The sequence below is a fragment of the Arachis duranensis genome, chromosome 3 (assembly GCF_000817695.3).
Source record: "Arachis duranensis cultivar V14167 chromosome 3, aradu.V14167.gnm2.J7QH, whole genome shotgun sequence".
Classification (NCBI taxonomy): domain Eukaryota; kingdom Viridiplantae; phylum Streptophyta; class Magnoliopsida; order Fabales; family Fabaceae; genus Arachis; species Arachis duranensis.
In genome coordinates this window covers 35,161,378-35,167,283 of record NC_029774.3, presented here as the reverse complement: position 1 = coordinate 35,167,283, position 5,906 = coordinate 35,161,378, and the positions used below count along the sequence as shown (strand labels likewise).

General features: G+C 31.4%; 1 long non-coding RNA gene across 1 annotated transcript; it reads left to right on the top strand.

The window, feature by feature from the left end:
- Nucleotides 1-3,040: 3,040 nt before the first annotated feature.
- On the top strand, nucleotides 3,041-5,319 carry LOC110279176 (uncharacterized). The gene is made up of 3 exons (XR_008007452.1): nucleotides 3,041-3,082; nucleotides 3,717-3,861; nucleotides 4,864-5,319. It is a non-coding gene; the product is annotated as an uncharacterized LOC110279176 (long non-coding RNA).
- The last annotated feature ends 587 nt before the right edge of the window (nucleotides 5,320-5,906 follow it).

Here is a 5,906-nt window from a genome sequence, read left to right as displayed (position 1 = left end):
CTAAAAATTTTTCTAAGTTAAAAGCTGCAGAATTTACCAATTTGAACCCCAATCTTCCAACGGACATAACTTTCTCATTTTAAATCGTTTTTCACCCGTTATTTGAACGGCATGGACATCCCGGATCCAATTTCATTTCTAAATAGATTTGGCACAAAACAGAGATCCATAGTCCAAGTTATGTCCCACCAAAGTATGCCCAAAAACCATGTTTTTCAAAAAACCACAAAGTGCCATTTGCAAACAAGTCATTTCTAACTCTTTTCAAAATCAATCAAAACATGCCATTTTCATCCCTTTTCTTTGAAATCAATCAAAATATATCAATTTCAACATCAAGCCTCCTCAACTCACACATTGACGCTTTACCACAATATACAAAATCACTATCTCATCATTCTAACCCACTTCACCCAAGTGGCTCAAACTCAAATATATTGACATATCATATACTCTTACTCATGCCAATTCTCAACAATACCAATTCCAATAAATCATCATTGTACACAATCAATATCATACTCACCATCAACATGGTCTAACCCACAATTCAACCATAACCAATCATCAAGCATATATCACAACATGCATATTTCTCATACATCATACCATCCAGGCATCATTAATCATCATCACATATATGTCCACAACATATATCTCAATCATTCAACAACATCAACATTTCAATGCCTATCTTAGGGCCTCTAGCCTAAGTATATCCTACCACATTACATATTAGATACGGAAAACCGAAACCATACCTTAGCCGATTTTCCCAAGCCCACCCGGAGCACTTCCAAACCACTTATCCACAAGCTCTCAAGGCCTCAACACCTCCAAGAACAGATTTTTCACCACCAAAACACTAGAGTTGAGAATCTTACCACACCCAAGGTCCAAGGAGACAAGATTAACCTCCTCCTTCAAGAGAGTTGGGTCCTATAACATCAAAGAACCCAAAATCTCAACATTTCACCCATGAAACTCGAAAATAAGGGCTGGAACTTCGAACAGAAACTAGTGGCTTACCTCAAGATTGATTATATGGGTTTTGTAGAGCTCTCCGCGGTGAACGCGTGGCCGCAAACGGAGCGGCAATCGGAGCTCTAGATCAAAAGTTATGGTGGTTTGAAGATCAACCAAGGGAGAGAACTTGAGAGAGTGTTCTTCCTCCCTTTCTCTCTAATTTCAGCGTGTTTGAGTGTGTTGTGAGGAGAGAGAGTACTGAAAACTAGGGTTTTGATTTAGTTTAGTTGGGCCAAGGGCCCACTTTGGGTCCGGTTGGCCCGGTTTGGCCCGTTCAGTCCAATCTTGGTCCGAATTCTATAAAATTGGTACCGAAATTCTCGTCTCAATCTCCTCTATCACATTTAGCCATAAAAATCACATTTTAGGCTTTCTAGAATAAATTCTCATTTATGGGTTAATTAGCCGTTAATTAACCGGGTTTTACATATTGCAACATGTACTGTAAGTAACACTTAAAAAGTGTTGTTTAAAATAATAAAAAGCAATGCTTAATATTTGTTGCAATGAAATATTGCTATTGCAACACTTTTTTAACCAACACTACATAAGTGTTCCCTTTGATTAGATAGAGAACACGTGAAAGGCGTTGCTTCAGCAAAATAAACATGCAACACTTACCATGTACATAAATTACACTTTTCTAAAATTGCTTTAAAATTTTTAATAAGCTTCTCATTGTAAGTGTTGTCTAAAATATATAAACGTATTTTTATTTCTTTTAAATTTCAATTTTTCCTCTAAATATATCAATAGAAAACCAAATGATTCAAACACAGAAACATTCATTCATCCATCGTCTTCACATTCCTAATAAAATGTTAAACAAAATGCTACTAGTAACCCTAACCCCTAAATCGATGCAATTCGCGGTTCCTTCTCTACTCGAGGAGAAGCATTCCCTCTCTCTTTGCGTTCCTCCCTACCCGCTTTGTTGTGCTCTTTTCGTGTTCCTCTCTACTCTGGTTCGTCGTGCTAGTCAGGTTCTTCTCTTCTACTTGTTTTGCTCGTGTTCCTGCTCTTACCTTGTTAGTTTACATCAATTCAGGTAGTATATTTTTTAGTTGAGTTTTTCTTTTTCTGCTGATCTATTTTTTCATTCATTTCTGTTTTCAACATAGTTTACCTTGTGTTCCTTGCTTTCTCTGTTCTTTGCACCGTGTTAGTTACTTCTCTCTGCATTTTGCCGAAATTGCATAGTACCAGATTTGGTTTTGTTCTGCGTTTGATCTGCAGCCAAACTTATTTCGTTTCATTAAGTGCGCACTTCAAATCTTCCTTTTCCTATTCTAATTGCTCTATTTTATGTGTGTGTGATTTTTTTAAGAAAAAGGAAATTGTATGTCTCTATTTGCTATTTTTCTGAGCTATTAGGATTACATATACTAAGGCCTTGTTTTTTCATTGGTGAAAAAATGGAAAAAAATTAAGTTAATGTTGAGTGTGGCATTCTAGTAGAATAATAGCAGGGGCAAAGATTTACATCTTAGATTTCTTTTTTTCATTTATAAGTTAAGCATAGGAGAGAGATTCATCACTGCAACGGAAGAACTCTATTGTGATAAATAAACTCAATAAAAATAATATAATAGAATGCAAATATTTTTGTGAAGTACAAGTTTATGCAATTTTTTTACGGTAAAAATCTCAAAAATTAAACGTGTTTTAGTTAAAGGTTAAAATTACAGCTAGAAGTGGACCTAACCAACTTATAATCCAACTCCTTTTGTCTTAGCTGTCCAACAAATGGTACAATCATGGCTCATACAAACTCCATTTCTATGCTTACAATTATATTATCAATGCTCTTTATGGTTAATTACTGCTAATTCATGAGAAATTGAATTTGATTTTGATCATATATGTTACTCTCTCTATAGTGTTTCTTTTAATTTCTTATTAAAAAACTTAAATCACTATTTTGCCATTATATTGGGTTTGGTCTAATTGTATGAAACTGAAACTAACTTGTTTTTAGTTATTTTGTTTCATCAGCTTAGAGATTTTTATGGTGGTGGAGTTAACATGCTACAAGAAGAAGAAAAAGTCATAACAGGTGATAGACAATAATAGTGAGGCAAGGTTTTTGAGATTTGAATTTGATAGTTTTGGAATATTAGGAAAAATTTGTTAGTGTTATGACTTGTATATCATAGTCAAATGGAGTTGTCTGAATCATATTTTCATAGAGTTCAATTATGTTAATTTTACAACTTTTGGTGTTTATTAGTATCTTGGCATCCTGGGCATTGTATTTAATTTGTTTGTGGATTTTGATTCAATAATGATATCTGAGATTGTGTTAACCATCTGTATTTGATGATTTGCTTATCTCCTTTTACTGTTGCTTGTCTACTTCAAGAAGTTAGAGATGACTGATGATTAAGTCTTAGGATTCATTGCCAACTTTTTTGGCATTTCAGTTTTGCTTTGGGTATAGCATATCATTTGTTTGTGACCAACCTTAAATATGAAGCTAGCTAGAATACTTTGAATTTTCTGATGTATTTGAGACAAAAAAAAAGTTTTGATTGCCAGCGTAAAGTGTTTATTAGCTATGGAGTTGTTATTAACTAAGAGTGTGAATTGTCAATTGACCTGAATTCTTAGCCTATTGTTGGTTCTTATTTTGTTCTCATTATGATAATGAAACTAAAGCTGACTTGTTTTAATTATTTTGTCTTCATTAGCTTAAAATGATTCCTCTGGTGGCGGAGTTAGCAAGCTACAAGAAGAAAAAGTCATAACAGGTTTATTAGATGGAAGTGGAGAGTATACTCTTGCTTATGAGGATAACGAAGGAGATAGAATGTTTGTTAGAAATGTGCCATGGCAGTAAGCATGTTTTTGTTTTCTTTTTTTATTGCTATGAATTCTAATCACTTTATTATATATGAAATTTTTTTTGATATATATGAAAACATGCATGCATAATAAAGTGTAATTGATATATGAAAACAGAATTTTGACTAGTAGTTTAAATTTTGCCTGCTGAATTTAACAAGTGATTAAATTCACTAAACAATTAGTTGCTGTTGTTTGAGTATTGATAGTTTTCTTTTATTTTAAAGCCAAAACTCGCTGTTTGTTATATGTATCACATGCATCAACCAAATCAAAGAAAAAATAAGTGTTTAATCTTAGTTTGAAGATTTTCTTACTTCATAAAGTACAACAAGAAATGGGATCAAAAATGTTAGTTCTATAAGAAGCATATATATTTCAACAGTAATCATCTATAAAGATATCTATTTTTCAAAAGTTTATGCACCAACTATAATAGTTAGAAAAATTAAATTAAAGTAGTAGTTTCATCTAGCAAGGAATTATGGCCACTAATCCAGACATAGGTTATAGAAAAGCTTTCAACGCATCAGCCAAATATATGAGTTTGAGAGCTTTTATTATTATTTTTCCATTTTTTGCATATTCATTCTGTCATATGAATCCATCTATGGCCTATCACTATTTTCCCATCACTTTATTGCTCCCTGCTATTGATCTTGGTGGATGTGACAACTACATAATTTTTTTTATCAAACTCGTCAATTAAAATATTTATCTATCAATTCTGTTTCTGATGAAAATAATTATTAATTAATTTGTTGTGTATTATTTTGCAAATTTAGGTATTGTTGAATTTACATGGAATAAGCCAACACATGGAGAAGAAATATACAAGATATTTTTTTGGCAAACATGAATTATTATTTTGTCACTAACATAATAATATAATTTTTAGTATGTAATTTTGCTTGGATTGTATATAAGATTGTAATGGACTAAATAAGTACATGCCCGTTCTTATTTAATTATATTTTAATTTCATGGATCTAGAAATCTCCTAGGGGAAGAATTGATAATTTAGATTTTAACGAAATTGAACGGCCTGAGCATCGGCTGGACTCTCCATTGAAGCAAATTAGGCCTAAAAAGTAACAAGGTATGCAAATTTAGTAGCCGACTCTCATCAACTTTATATTGAGTTCAATGGGCTGATATCATTATGGTAATTAGAGATTATGTTGGTAATTAGAAATTATGTTGGTTGATTACCTTTAATTTGTTCATAGTTGCTTATGTGTGATCGTAGTTTATCGGGATTTGGTGGCATATATACAACTAGCTTTAAAGATTTTCACTTAGTAATTTTTGGTATACTGAATGCTTCACTAACAAAGAAATTTTGCACTGTAATTTTTCTCATTTATTTATTAAATTACTGAGACAGATGTGGACTTCAAGATCAAGCTTTTACAATTGATGGCAAAAGAGTGAAGTACTATTTGGGACACAGATAACTGATTTTCTAGTTATTTGACATATCCTAGTGCTCTACTCTATATTGTGTGTGAAAGTTATTGTTTCTCATTATCATATGGGTTACAATGAGTTTGAACTTATTTGAGAAAAAAATAGAAGGAACCACTTTCAATTTTCTTACTGATCTTGTACTTCTAATGAAAAATATTTTCTAGAGGATTTTCATTTTATTATAAGCTTACTATTGAAAATGCTTATTTTTTGTTGTGTATTATTTGCAGATTTAGCATATGGGACAAGTCAAATATGGATATAAAATATGCAAGTAGATTGATATTTTTTGACAAATATTAATTACTATTTTGTTATGACAATTATTGTTAGACAAGAATTTTATTGTTTTGTTGAGAATTATTGTTGAATATGTATTTGAAATACTAATTGAACCTTTTAATATCTATTTTAATTAGAATTTTATTATTAGTTATTTGGTCTCTTCTATAATTTTTTTCATTGTACACAAATTTATTTATTAATTAAAATAATTATATATGTATGAACAAAAAATTTTATTTTTTTGTATTTTTATTTCAAAAGTAACTTTTATTTTTGCCAAA